The following is a 14,168-nucleotide window of genomic DNA, read 5'->3' on the forward strand; positions in this document are numbered from 1 at the left end:
CTGTTACTCTGCATCTCCTGGTGCACGTGTTCCAGGATAAGTCTCCCAAGGAGACAAGCTGCCCCTAGAATTCTGTGAGGGAGCAGTCCTCCCCCTGCCCTGTTCAGCTTGACTGCCCAACTCAGACACAGCATCCCCACTGTAGCATTAGTGTGCTAAGGCTACCACAACAGAAGACCGGAGGGTTCAACAACCTCCTAGTTCTGGAGGCTGCAAGTCCAGGGTCAAGGTGCTGGTGGAGCTGGTTTCTGGTGAGAGCTCTCTTCCTGGCTTGCAGACGGCCGCGTTCCCACTGCTTGCCACACACTCGGTGTCTCCTCCTCTTCTCATAAGGGAGTCAGTCCTAAGGATTAGGATCCCACCCTTATTACCAGTTGTTGTTGTTGTTCAGCCACTAAGTTGTGTCCGACTCTTTGAGACCCCATGAACTGGAGCACGCCAGACTTATTACCCGGTTTAACCCTAATAACCTCCTTCAAGGCACTATCTCCAAATTTGGTTACGGCTTTAACATATGCATGGGGTGAGCATATGAGCAGCACAATCAGTTCATAATACCTCTCTGTCCTGAGAAACACAGACTCCTGACATCTTCCAGGTGACTCTGCACTGCCCCGCAGCTCATCCTCCACGCAGGAGCTGCGCTCATCACACCTCACATTAGCACTGTCAAAGAGCAAGCTTTTTCTGACTAGATAATGATTATTTGGAGGTTGCAGGCAACCTTCACTCATCTGTGCCCACCACCCCATTCATTTGTCTGACTCATGCATTCACTCTGTCGTCCACCAACTAGGAACCAGGCCCTGTGTCAGCCCTGGGATTTCAGTGGTGCCCAGGATACAGTGACAACTGCATCCTAACAAGGCCAACCTGCCCACATCTCCCCCCAACTGTACTCCCTAACCCCAGGCCGTCTGACAGCTCTCACCTCCTGTCCCAAACCCAGCCTGGGCAGGGGTTTCTTAACACCTTCCCGCTCAGAGGAAACAGATGGTGTTCATCCAATGGGACAGCCAACTGTTTCTAGGCAAGGGATCGCAAAGCTGTGTGTTACCTCCCAGAAAATAAAACTATGCATACCCCAACAAGGAAAATAAATGTGTGCTTGTAAGACTTGTACAAGCAGTCCCTTTTGCCCACAAAACAGGTTTGCTTCCACGAAGCATTTCTATTAGAAAACAGAAAGGAACTGCTTCTTGATGTTCTCGGAGAGGGAGAAGGTGGGCTTTGCTTACCTCACCAAATCTCCCTTCACTGAAGTAGAGAACCATGAAACTCATAGCCACCATCGTTCTCCCAGGAGGGGCAAAGGAGGGGAAACCTCAGTAGACACAACAGTGGGACCCCCACCAATCAGGGCTATCAGAGCCCTGGAAACCGCAGAGGTGACAGCTGGATCCTATTTAACTTGGTACATGAGAGGGATGTTGTTGTTGCTAAATCTCTAAGTCATGTCCAACTCTTTGTGACCCCATGGACTGTAGCCCGCCAGGCTCCTCTGTCCATGGGATTTCCCATCCATGGGATTTCCCAGGCAAAAATACTGGAGTGGGTTGCTATTTCCTTCTCCAGGGGATCTTGCTGACCCAGGGATAGAACCTGTATCTCTTGCATCGGCAGGTGAATTCTTTACCACTGAGCCACCTGGGAAGCCTCATGAGAGGGATAGGCAGGGATTAAAGATGTATTACAAAGGGCAGTGGGAGCCCTTTTCACTCTTCTTTTTCTTAGTGGCCTGAAATTCCTATATCAAGGCAAATAAAACATCTAGGTACAATGGATAAACAACAAAGATGTAGTATAAAGCACAGGGAACTATATTCTATATCTGTAGTAATCTACAATGGAAAATGGGCTTCCTTGGTGGCTCAATCGGTAAACAGTCTGCCTGCTATGCAGGAGACTGCCTGCAATGCAGGAGATCTGGGTTTGATCCCTGGGTTGAGAAGATCCCCTGGAGAAGGAATTGGCAATCCACTCCAGTATTCTTGCCTGGGGAAATCCCAAGGACAGAGGAGTCTGGAGGGTTACGGTCCATGGGATCGCAAAAATTGGACACGACTTAGCAACTAAACCACCACCATAATGGAAAAGAATCTGAAAAAGAATAGATATTTATGTATAATGGGATCACTTTGCTGAACACTGGAAACACTGTAAATCAACTGTACACCAATACCTCAATTAAAAACAGAAACCATCCAAGTACAACGCAAGTGTGTGCTTGGGGTCAGACCCTAATTTGGGCCAAATACCCCAATTACTCCAACGCTCTCCTTCCCTTCCCTTGTTCCCTTCCACAGTACCAAGTGGCCTTAACTGAAAAAACTGGAACTATTTTAATTTTTTAATCACACACACAAAAATGCTTGCCAGAGTGGTCTTTGTAAAATCTAAACCTGATATCATTCCCCAGCACAGTGCGCAGTTCGCTCCCTGCCCTCAGATCAAGGCCATGGTCCTTGCAAATTGGATTCTGATGGCCTCTTTGGCCCCACCATGATACACTTATGGCCTTACCACGCTTAATTTCTTTCTGTTCCTCAAAGCCTTTGCTTCTCTCTTCCTGGCCTTTGCACATGCCAAGCCACTGTTTACTCTGGTCATCCTTCCCAACTGTCTGCTTGGCCAAATCCTCCTCCTCCTGGCCTCTGCTTCAGTGCCCTCGAAGTCCCCTGAGCTGCATTAGTTGCTCCTCCCCGGGGTGCCTAACCCCCCCAACCCACATGCTACCCTCATCCTGTAATAGCTGCCCCACCCCCACATCACCCTTGGCTGTAAGCTTCACGTAGACCTGGGCCTCTACCACATTCACACTTCATCCTCAGGACCTTCTCAAAGGCAGCACCCAGGCAGAGCTCAGGGGGTGCTGCATGAATGAAATGGTCCAGTGAGAGGTGGGCCCCTCAACCCCTTGGTGCCCACCCTCCCCACCCAGTCCCAGAGGCCAGGGCCTGTATCTTGTCCATTTCTGCATGGCCAGGCACATAGCGGATGCTCAAGAATGTCTGCTGCACCAAGGGGAGTGGGTACGGAGGAGGAAGAGAAAACTCAGCTTTGGGTAGATGCTCAGATCTCTACTTCTGTCTGCCAGCTGTCCACACACCCACATACCTGCACACCACCCCAGTCTCCTCAACGGAGACCCACACACATCACGAGTGCCACTGCCTTTCGGGCTGGCTGGGAGGTGTCCTGTCCTCTTTAATTAAAAGTCAGACCGGCAGCCTCCTCCCTGCTCATTCCTCTCTCTCCAGGTCACTTCTGAAGATTGAGAATCAGCAGGACAGCTGAGAGGGAGGTGGGGTGGATGTGGAGAAATTGCTGGGTTTGTATCTCTGCCTTACAACCCTCCTCCCACATAAAGCAACTTTCCTGTGGGTGACCAGGCCCAGAGATGGCAGCGCCAGGGGCCTGGGGGCTGAGGGCCGGGCCAGGACTGTCCCTTGTTGCTGTTTTCATTTCCTCAAGTCTTCTTTCCTTTTCCACTACTTCCCCACAGGCCCAGTTTTAGGGGATCCCCTTCCTTCCTCCTCAGGTGGGGAAGGCAAAGTGCCTGGCCTGGGGCCACTACCCACAGTTACAGAGGCAGGAGGGTCTCCGGAGGTCCTGGGAACCACATCAACAGAGAAGCTCCTGATCTGAGCCCTGGGGTGGTATTGAAGGTAGAGAAAGGCTGCTAGCAAAGACCGCTTTCTCCTTCAAGCTGAGCTTTGGAGAAGGAAATGGTAACCCACTCCAGTATTCTTGCCTGGAAAATCCCATGGATGGAGAAGCCTGGTAGGCTACAGTCCATGGGGTCGCAAACACTTGGACACGACTGAGCGACTTCACTCACTCACTCCTCCAAAGAGCAAGGTGGGGGCTTACTGTGTTAGAGGAGCTTGTCCCTGGCATGAAGCAAAGCTGCTATGTACTGGGCTAAGTCCACTTCTGGGCAGACTGTGCTGAAAAACATCCCGGAGGCAAAAACCAAGCACAGTGGCAAAACAGGGCTGGGAGAGAGGCAGACATTCCAGGAAGGCCTACTGGAGGAGGTGGCATTTGAGTCAGGCCTCCAAGGGGAAGGGTAACCTCCACATTTTAGAGAGATTTGCAAAGCAAACAGCACTTAAACCACTGGAATTGTGTATGTGTGTGTGTGTTTTAGATGAAAGGTATTTGTTTGTGGGGGAAGGGAAACCCCTGGCCCGTAATGGGGCTGTAGGATCATGTGTAAGTATATTTTATCCCTGCAGCATTGGGAGGAATTATGGACCACACCACAGGGGGCCGGGCAGCTCCTGCAGAGGCTGCTTCCATCACCTCTCCTCAGCCCAGATCCTTTCTGGAGAGGCCCCTGCCAAGCAGCAGGGACAGCAGCAATCCACGCAGAGAGGTGGGAGGGGGACCCTTCAGCCAGTCTCCAAGGATGCAGTTCATCAGGACGCATCCTCTGTTGCCATGGTGATCCCCAGCCCACAGAGCCAGGCTAATAGTTCCTGAATTCACTCAGGCCTCGAGCACAATTAGACAAGATGGATTTTCGAGTTGGAGCATAATGAGACCCGGACGTCCGGAAAGCATATGGCAGCCTCCCAGGGGACAGCGGAGCCCCGGGAGAGCACACTCACTCCTGTCACAAGGCCACCAGGCCATTGCCTCTCGTGGGCAGGAGATCTGGGAGGCATTGGGGAGCACTTCCCTTCCTTTAGAATTCTTCAAGGACAGCACACCTCTGTCTGAGCAGCACTGGGCGATGCGAGAAAGGAAAAATAAGCTTTCCATATCTGTCCCCAGCCCTTCAGGGGACAGGTTTGGGAGGCGTTATTCTGCAACCTCTGATAAATTTGCCAACAAACACATCTCACATGGCTGCAGCTGTGCTGTATGCACAGAATAGATCCTCGTATCCATGCAAAAACATAGATAAGTCATTCAAAATTCTCTACTGGAACATACACGGGGCCAGGCACAAGACACACATCATGGGGTCTGGGGCACCGCATGCTCCTCCCCACTCAGGGCACAGGGCTTACCCTCTCGCAGGGGAGACGGGGTGTGTTCAGCGAGAACCATTTCAACACAGCAGTGACATGAGAAGGATGGAGTCTGGAATGAGGAGAGATCAGAGAAGGCTTCCTGGAGTAGGTGACATTTTGGCTGGGCCTTGAAAGCAGGGATCAAGAGATCTTTTGAGTAGAGACAGAGCAGAAAAGCACAAGTTGAGTTTGGGGCAGCTAGCAGACCAGCGTGGCTGGAGGGCAGGGTCAGGGCAGGGGGAAGCTAAAGAAGACTGCTACCCAGGTTGATAGGACCCCACTCCACGCTCCCCTAATCCAGGGAAGACCCAGACCCTCTTTGGGCCTGAACCCAGGACAGGCTCCCAGCGAGGCAGCCCAGGTTTCATCCCTATCAGTTTTCCTCTAGCAGCATCACCCGTCCAGGCCATCAGAAGTTTTGGTCAGAGTCAAAACTCTTTTCTGACAAGTCTCCTGCACAAACCCCTCAGTGTTCTAAACACAGACCAGCCCCTTGGTGCCCAGCAGAGACAGGGGAAGGGAGGGGGAGAGTTACGGTCTGCTGTAGGTTCAGAAGTAGGGAGGACGGACTTGGGGAAAGAAGACAGCTGCAGAGAGGGGCAAGCTGGGCGTGGCAGGCTCCGGGGAGGAATGTTTACCAGGGACTTGCCCTCTAGGGTACCAAGCTCCCCGGGATTCTTGAAGTTTCAGGCTTTTTAGAAGGCAGGGATACAACTCTCCTGGATTACCACCTTTGGATCCATTTTTTTCCCAGGAGGTTGCTATTAGCAAAAATCACTGACCCTGTATGACAGAGAAGCAGAGATGGCAAAGCGTCCTGTTGGTGGTTCTCTGTCTCTCTCCTCCAACTCGCTTCCAATCTCTCTGGCCAGGAACCCAGCTCAGTTCCCCAATTCCGGCTGGCTGCCACCCTTCTTCTCCCAGGGCTGCCCACAAAGCCCAAGGCACTGAGCTTCAGCCTCTGAGAGATCTGATTTTCTAAATCCGAAAATGCTGTCCGAGCCAAGTCTGGGGAACAAGCGAGATGGTCTGGTTGAGGGGGGCTGAACCTGGGACACAGAACTGCTGACCAAAGCAGCCTCCTCCTGGGTTTCTCAGGCACCCCTGCTCCCCCACTGACTTCCACCCCTCAGGCGTCTCCAGGGACTCAACAACCTCCAGAACCTCATCTCCAGTCCTGTCTCCACTCCAGCCCTCACTGTTCCACTTGGCCGGCTTAGGCCTCTTGCTTGGACCATCACAATGGCCCCCCAAGGGTCTGCTGCCCTTGAGCCCACAGAAACCACTGGGCCCCCGGGGGAGGAGCAGGGGCAGAGTCAGAGCCGGGACGGAATGTCTGCCCGTGCCCCCCTCTGGCCTGGGTCACCTCAGTGACTCTGGAGAGGCCTCTGTTCCATAGCAACGAAAGGGCTTTTTGTTTGGTCCTTTTCTTTAAATGGGACGGAAACAATTCAGGGAGAAGCTATTGGTAAAATGCAATGCTTCTGAGGGACTAAAGAGCCAGGCAGAGGCATGGGCTCTGGGCTGCATGAAGGATGGGACAGAATCTTGGCGCTATCTCAGTTTACAAGTGTGTGATCTTGGGCATATTACATAACCCTCTGAACTTCAGTATCCTCATCCACAAAATGGACATAACAGTAGCACCTGCATTGCGCCCCCCATCCCTGTGCCTCACGGACTGTTGAAAGGATGATATAATATGCATGTAAAATAGCACAGTCCCTGGATCATGGCTGGCACTGAGCAAGCATCTCTTCTTAGTATTTTGTTACTGGTGAACGCAGTCCTACAGCATCTCCCTTGCCACTCAAACCTGGGCCAGCCCAGAAAAGACGTGCCCAGCAGCCAGCAAAGCATCAGTACCGTGTCCCTCGGTCGTTTCTCCTTGACCCGGGAAGGCAGGGCCTCTTAATTGCTCTTTGGTTTTACTCAATTTGAAGTGAGCTGGACATCAATTCCCTGCAGGAAAAAATAAATATGCTTCTGCTCAAAATACTAATGAGGCTGGAGGCGAGGTGAGGCTGGCAGGGGTGGCCCCTGAGCACTTCCGCCAAGTCCTGCTGGCCCCTCGGGAGGATGAGGCCCAGTTTGGAGCACCCTCGAGAGGTCAGGAGCGATGGGAAGCTCTGGTTTCACTTCACAAGCCCCAGATCAAGGCTAAGCTGGCTCAGGTGACCCAGGGAAGGGGTGTGAGAAGCCCACCATGGTGATGCCCATGGATTTGTGATCCAGCACTTCTCTAGGGGCGCTTTAGGAATACCCTGGCTGTCTTCCTCTCCTCATAACTAGTCCCCAAGGCCTGGAAATTCCTCTTCCTGTTCCCACTGTCTCTGCCCCAGTTCAGACCCTCACCATTGCCATCAGCCTTTCCCTCTCCTGCCCGTCCTCCCCTGAGTGGTCACTCATTCAGTCAGTCAACAAACAACAGTGAGCAGGAAGCCCGTGCCAGCCTGAGGGAGGCAGGAGGACTCGGGGGGACCCAGGCCCAGCTTTGCCCTCCTTTCTGACCTCCCCCCTCACACGCCTCCAGACAAAAGCCTCACAGCTACGCCTTGAGTGGAGGGCAGCCCCTCCTCAGAGCCTTTGAGGTGCTTAGTTGCTCAGTCGTGTCCATCTCTTTGAGACCTCATGGACTGTAGCCCGCCAGGCTCCTCTGTCTGCAGGGATTCTCCAGGCAAGAATACAGAAGTGGGTTGCATGCCCTTCTCCAGGGAATCTTCCCAATCCAAGGATCAAACCCAGGTCTCCCGCATTGCAGGCGGATTCTTTACCATCTGAGCCACCAGGGAAGCCCCTCAGGGCCTAGGAACTCTCTGTTCTCTCAGCCAGAAAGATCTTCCCAGATTCCACACGGCTCCTCCTCCTCTCCTTCCACTCTGGGACCCCATGTCACCGTTTCAGAGCGGCTCTGTCTAAAGCAGTCCCTCCCATCGCTCTGCCCCCTGACCCCACTGCATTTTTCCTCATAGCATTTACTACCACCTGACATCCTAATATTTATGTATTTGTCTTCTGTCCTGTGTCCCCGCCCTCCAGGGCCAGTCCCCTGAGGGCAGGGACTTTTTTCTGTTTTGTTCACCTATGTGGATGTGTCCCACCATCTAGAACAGTGGCTGGCACAGTACGTGCTTAATGGATGTTTACTGTTGTGGAATCTAAGGACTCGATCATGTCTCTTTCCCATGTACAACTCATGCACAACTCACCACGGCTTCCAGCTTTGCCTCCCCTCCCCACCTTCCCAGCTCCTGACCATCCACACTCCAACCTCCCTGGACAACCTGGAAGCTCTAGAACATCTCGGGAGTGACCTTGTCTTGTTTTTAACTCATGCTGTGCTTCCCCTCCTCCACCCTCTCCCAAATCTTACTCAACCTCTAAAGTCAGACTCAAAACACCACCTCCCCTCGGAAGCCTCGTCCAGTCTCCCAGGGCTCTGTGGCTTTCAGGACCTGCTTTCAGCACTGCCCCAAACATTCCTTCAGTGTCTGTGTCTGTCTCGCACGCAGAAGTCAACTTCCTTAAAGGCTGGGGAGATGGGTCCCTTCTGTGCATCCCCAGCCCACACAGTGCCTGGTATGAGCAGGTGCTTAGTGGATGGTCATTTGCATTAAGATTCAGATTGTTCTAATGACAAAAACTGTTATTAAGTACTATCTCTTTACAAGGTCCACCATGGGAGACAGAACAACAAGCCAGCCCCAGAGCTGAGAACAGAAGCCCAGCCTCAGGGGCCAAACTAAGGGCAGGAATCCAGGTTCCCTGAGTGTGGACAGCAGATAATCTGAGGCCAGCCACGAGGCTCGGGCACGCAGCCACAGACTTCCACATCTGAAGACAAGGCTGGTCCCACTGTCAGGGGGAATTGCTGCCTGCAACTCCCAGGGGATGTAAACCGGACACCCTCGTCCCTTTCCTGGGAGGAAATCCTGCCAGCATTCTCAGGGACGTGGGACAGCAGGGCTGAGCTGAAGGAGGAAGGGGGGAGGGGCCGTAGGATGGGCCTGGGTCCTAGAGCCCTCCAGCCAGCCTGACCCCATCGGCCACAGCTGAGGCCGCCAACAGCACTCATTCCTGCTCCTGGCCAGTTCTCTGGCCCGGAACACTGGATAGCTGGGACTTTTGCAGAGCACAATGCTCCCTACACCCCTTTCTACCTCTCCGTTGCTTCAGAGCAAGCCCACTCCACAGCTCATCTGACTCTCCAAACACTATCAAGGGCCAAATAGGATTGATACCCCCAGAGAGGTTAAGCAAATTGCATTAAGGTCACACAGCATGTTGAGGCAAAGCCCAGAATAAAAACTAGGCTGAGATTTCAGCCGTTATTTGGAGTCACCAGGAAAGCAAGTGCTGAAGGGCTTTACTGGGCTAGAGGCAGGAAATTGAGAGGGCTTCATCACCTCCAGAAATCCTACCCCACTTTCTTCTGCAAGTACACAGTCTGGCTTCAAACCCAAAGAAATTCCATCTCTGCTCACTGACTCTCAGACTCGGGAAGCGGCCTATTCCCTGTGACTTCTTCCTTGGAGGATGCATTAAATAAACAGAGACCCTTTCTTATTTTTCTCCATAAATATTTCAGGAGACTTAAGAAACAAACAGATCTGTGTTTGATCTGCTGGCCACTCAGAAATGGGGGCTCCTCTATCCCAGGCAGGACCGTCAAACTGTCCCCAGGGATTACAGTGTCCACCAGGCCATGGGAAAGACAAGATGGTGGGGACAGCCACCTTCTTACAGGGGCTCTTCACCTGGGTCAGGGAACCTGATGGGAGCTGGAGAGCAGAGCCCAGTTTTTACCAGAAACAGCCCTCCCCTCACTGCCTGCCATTCCTTTGCTCAGAATCTGTTGTTTTGGGGGACACTTCAATCACTGCTGCCCAAGACCACATCACAGGGGACATGGGGTTCCACACAGACAGGCACCACCTACGGGGAAGGGGATGCAAAGCCTCTCAGAACAGGTGAACCGCAGTCAGGCTGGAGACCTCGGCAACTTAGCAGGCCAGTTTCCCCTTAAGACTTCCCCAAACAGTCCTTTTGTTCATTGATTCAAATGCTCATGGAGTACATTATTCTTGGGCCCGGAACATTCAGCGGCTCCCCAGTGCTGACAGGATTCTGACTTCTCGGGCTGTCATTTCCTGTGCTTCCCAGTTTCGCCCCATCCCAGCCTCCCGACCACCTCTCCCTACCCAAGTCACACTCCGCATTCCAGTTAACCTGGCTCCTCCTTTCCCCCAGGAGTCCTTCCCTTTCCTAAACGCTGTTCTGTCCATGCCTTCTCTTCTCTCTCATTGTCTTCTCTTGCCCTTCTCAGGGTGGTGCACGGGCCACCTCCTCCGTGAAGCCCTTCTGGATCAGCCCACGCCACAGTGATCCCGCCCCTCCCCGGCGCTCCTTCCTGGTTCACCGCCCACACTGCCTCCCCGGGGACTGCTCCTGTGACACGCTCACGTGTGAGGGCTTATCATTTCAATTCAGTTACAAGTGTCTATAGAGCCAGGCTCTAGCTTCTGTTTCTCCCAGGGGTCTGAGGGTGAGAGCTGAATCTGGATAGGTCTCCTCCAGCAGGACACTCGGCTCTGAAGAAATCTTGATGCCCAGACCCTAGCTCCCAGAGAATCTGATTCTGTTGTTCTGGGGGTGGGGGAGTAGGGAGGACCAACTACATAATTTGGTCCTCTTGATGAAAAATTATGAAGAATTTCAAGACAGGATCAGCAGAACATTAAATCAGGCATTGCACAGGTTACACACCTGTGGATACTGACCCTGAGGAAAAGCATATAAACCTCCCCAGGTGATCTGCAGCCAGCATGGAGAATCACCACTAATGACAACGAGGAGCCACTGAAGGTTCTGCATCTCTGGGCTCCCAAGACAGTACATGCATCTGTGTGTCCTCCACCTCTGCAAACCTGGGCTGCCTGGGGCCCAAGCAAATATTTGTAGAGTGAGTGAATAAATGAATGGATGGAGAGAGATGGAGCTTGAACCAGAAAGCTGAGAAAGGATCTTTTTTTCCATTAAAAAGTAAATGTATTAAATATTAATGCTTTATTATTAATAGAATATTTTATATAATAAAACCAAGCATTAATATTTTAACATTCACATATTTAAATATATCCAACATGCCTATAGTACGAAAATCTGAAGCGTTCAGCTTGAAAATTTTTTACACATTCACCTAACCACCATTTCAGAAGGTTCTCTTGTGCCCTATCCCAGTTAATTCTACTCCTCATCCCCAACCAGCTCAGCACTCAAAACTAGACAGAATTTTCATCAAAGAAGGACTCTCTTGACCTTTCCTGGTGGTACAGTGGTTAAGACTCTGAGCTTCCAATGCCAGCGGCACAGGTTCAGTCTGTGGTCAGGGAACTAAAATCCTATATGCAACGTACTGTGGCCAAAAAAAAAAAAAAAAAGAAGGGCTCTCTGGCAGAAGCAGCACAGGGGAGGGTGTACTAAAGAGACAAGGAAGAGGCTGACTCATAAAATTCCCTTCATTGTGTGCCGAGGACTGATATTCATACCAAATGGGAGGAGGCAGGCACAAAGACTCTGGCTGAGCCACTTGCTCAGAGGCACAGTGCAAGCTGGTGGCAGAGCTGAGACTCCAACTCTGGTCCTCAACCTTTGAATTTCATAAACATGCCACAACCCCTGGCAGTCTGGAGTGGGGTGTGTGTGCATGTATGTGTGTGCTGGAGAACACAGCTCGGGAGGAGACTCTGGCTGCAGGGTCTGGGAAAGCTGGGGAAGACAGGCTGAGCAGCCACAGGGCCTAGTTCTGGGCATAAGCTCACCGGTAGGCTCACTCTTGCACCTGGATTTGCACCGGGTGACACTCCCCTAAGCTAGTTTGGGAAAACTGAGTCCCAACCAGAGGGGCTCGACCCAAGGTCATACAGTGTCAGAGCTGGGGCTTAATTAAACAAGGGGCTCCAAAATCGCATTTCAGAGGTCTGTTCACCAGGCCAAAAGCACATCTTCCTAGAAAGAGGCCTTGGGCCCCTCTTGCTCCACCACCCTCACCCCATCCTCTCAAGCTCAGATCCAACCTCTCTGGCACCCCTAGGTGGATGGGAAGGGCCAGTACCCTACAGTGGTCCCAGCCAGGGGCATCTCCCTGGGGAAGAGAGGGGCACGTGTGGTACTCACCCAGGTATAGGGAGATGCCAGCAGGAACTCTGGGCTGGGGGCCTGGAACTTTCACTCCTACCTCATGACACATGAGCTTCGTGAATCTCCAATCGCTGCAATGCCTCCGGGGCAACGTGAGTTGGGTGGGACCATCTGAAGTGCAAGTCGAACCATGTCACTCCCCTGCTTAAAACCCTCTGGGGGCTCCAAGCACCATCAGGGTGAAGCTCACCCTCCTTGGCTGGGCAGCTCTGCTCCCCTGGCTCCTCCCCGCCTCCCAGTCTGTTTATCACCCGCCATCCTACCCTTTCCCACCCAGCAGCATCCAACTCTCGTCTCTCTTGGAATGAGCCAAACCCGCAGCTCTCTCCAAGCCTTTGTTCACATCTGGAATGCCTTCCCCTCCTCTTCACCTGCCTCTGCTTAACTCATCCTTGATGACTGAGATGAGATCTCTTCCTCCAGCAGCCTTCCTTGGCCGCCTCCCCATCCCCATGGCTTCAGAGGTGTGTGCACACATCTCTGCACCCCACACACCAGCCTCTGTCCCCTCATCTCTGCATCCATGTGTCCTGCTGAGCCACCATCTCCTCCAAGAGACTGACCTCCGGAGGGGGCAGCCCGAGTTTCCTCCTGTGAGCTCAGCTGCGGGCACTCTGGCCCCAGTACAGGTGCTCAGCAAAGGCTTCCTGAATGAATCCAAGGCCTCATTCTACCTGCATTAAGGGTGACGGGTGGGGAGCGTGGTCAGTGGTCAAGGGAGCAGGGAAGCCAGGGTGGAGAGGTGCACAGAATAAGGCTGGTCATCCTCTCCACTCCTGTTCCCTGGGCAAAACTGGTTCGTGGTAATCAGCTCTCCCCCGCCTTGCCTTCCCCCTCAGGAACCACTCCTGAGTCTTTCTTTAAAATGCATTTATTTACCTTTGGCCATGCTGGGTCTCTGTTGCTGCACAGGGGCTTTCTCTCTTGCAGTGAGAGGGGGCTACTCTTCATTGCGGTGCCCGGGCTTCTCATCGCAGTGGCTTCTCTTGTTGCAGAGCCCGGGCTCTAGAGCACAGGCTCAGTAGCTGCGGCACAGACTTAGTTTCCCGACGGCATGTGCTATCTTCCCAGACCAGGGATCAAACCCGTGTCCCTGGCATTGGCAGGCGAACTCTTTTAACTACGGGACCACCGGGGAAGTCCTCTCCTGAGCCTTATTACTTGGGGTCTTGCTATCAGCAAGCTAAGGCGTTACCCTTCCCAGGGCAAGTTCTATTTTAATAACATCTCAAAGGCCCAGAGGCACTGAGTTCTACAGAGGTTTCTGGGCATGGTGATTGGGAGGGTCTTCTTTAAAAAGCAACCACACAGCACGATCAGCTTCTGTGTGTCCACGGGGCTCTGTAATCAGACGTATGTTCAGATCCCAGCTTCCCCGCTGTGTGCACCAGCATGACCGCCCCCCTCTCTGAAGCTCAACTTCCCCTCCTGTAAGGTGGGGATAGGAGGAGAGTGGGCAGGAACGGGAGGTAAAGGATGGGCACTGGCCGGCATGAGCGGCAGGCTCAGCAGAGCGGCGTCACTCCTGCTGCTTTTCTACAGCAAAGGCCCGCAGAGCTCGCAGCTCCCTCGGCCAGCCCCGGCACTCTGGCCCTCTGGGGCCTGCAGAGGGGCGGCTTTGTCTGTGGCTCCTGAGCCCCCCTTCTCCTTCCCTCCACCCACTCTCCCTTCCTCCTTCTCTCCCTCCCTCCAAGTGAGAGTTCCAGGGAAAACTTTGTCTGGAGACTTCTCAAGCCAGTGATAAGGTCTGGCCAGAGGAAAGCTCTTAGCAACCCAGACTCCCAACCCAGAGGCCCTTCTAATGGTTTCAGAGAAACAAAGGAGAGAAAGATTGCCTGCAGCCCTGTGTGCCAGGAGGGCCGGCTTCCAGGAGGCAGAGTGGGGTTCTCGGGCCGCTGTGCAGCCAAAGGTGGCGGCCTGGCAGGAGGGACACATGGGCCACCA

General features: G+C 53.0%; 1 long non-coding RNA gene across 1 annotated transcript; it reads right to left on the minus strand.

Moving 5' to 3' along the window:
- Positions 1–229: 229 nt before the first annotated feature.
- On the minus strand, positions 230–5,866 carry LOC133067434 (uncharacterized). The gene is made up of 3 exons (XR_009695247.1): positions 5,807–5,866; positions 5,022–5,094; positions 230–343 (listed from the first exon to the last, which is right to left on the minus strand). It is a non-coding gene; the product is annotated as an uncharacterized LOC133067434 (long non-coding RNA).
- Positions 5,867–14,168: the final 8,302 nt, after the last annotated feature.

The sequence above is a fragment of the Dama dama genome, chromosome 12 (assembly GCF_033118175.1).
Source record: "Dama dama isolate Ldn47 chromosome 12, ASM3311817v1, whole genome shotgun sequence".
Classification (NCBI taxonomy): domain Eukaryota; kingdom Metazoa; phylum Chordata; class Mammalia; order Artiodactyla; family Cervidae; genus Dama; species Dama dama.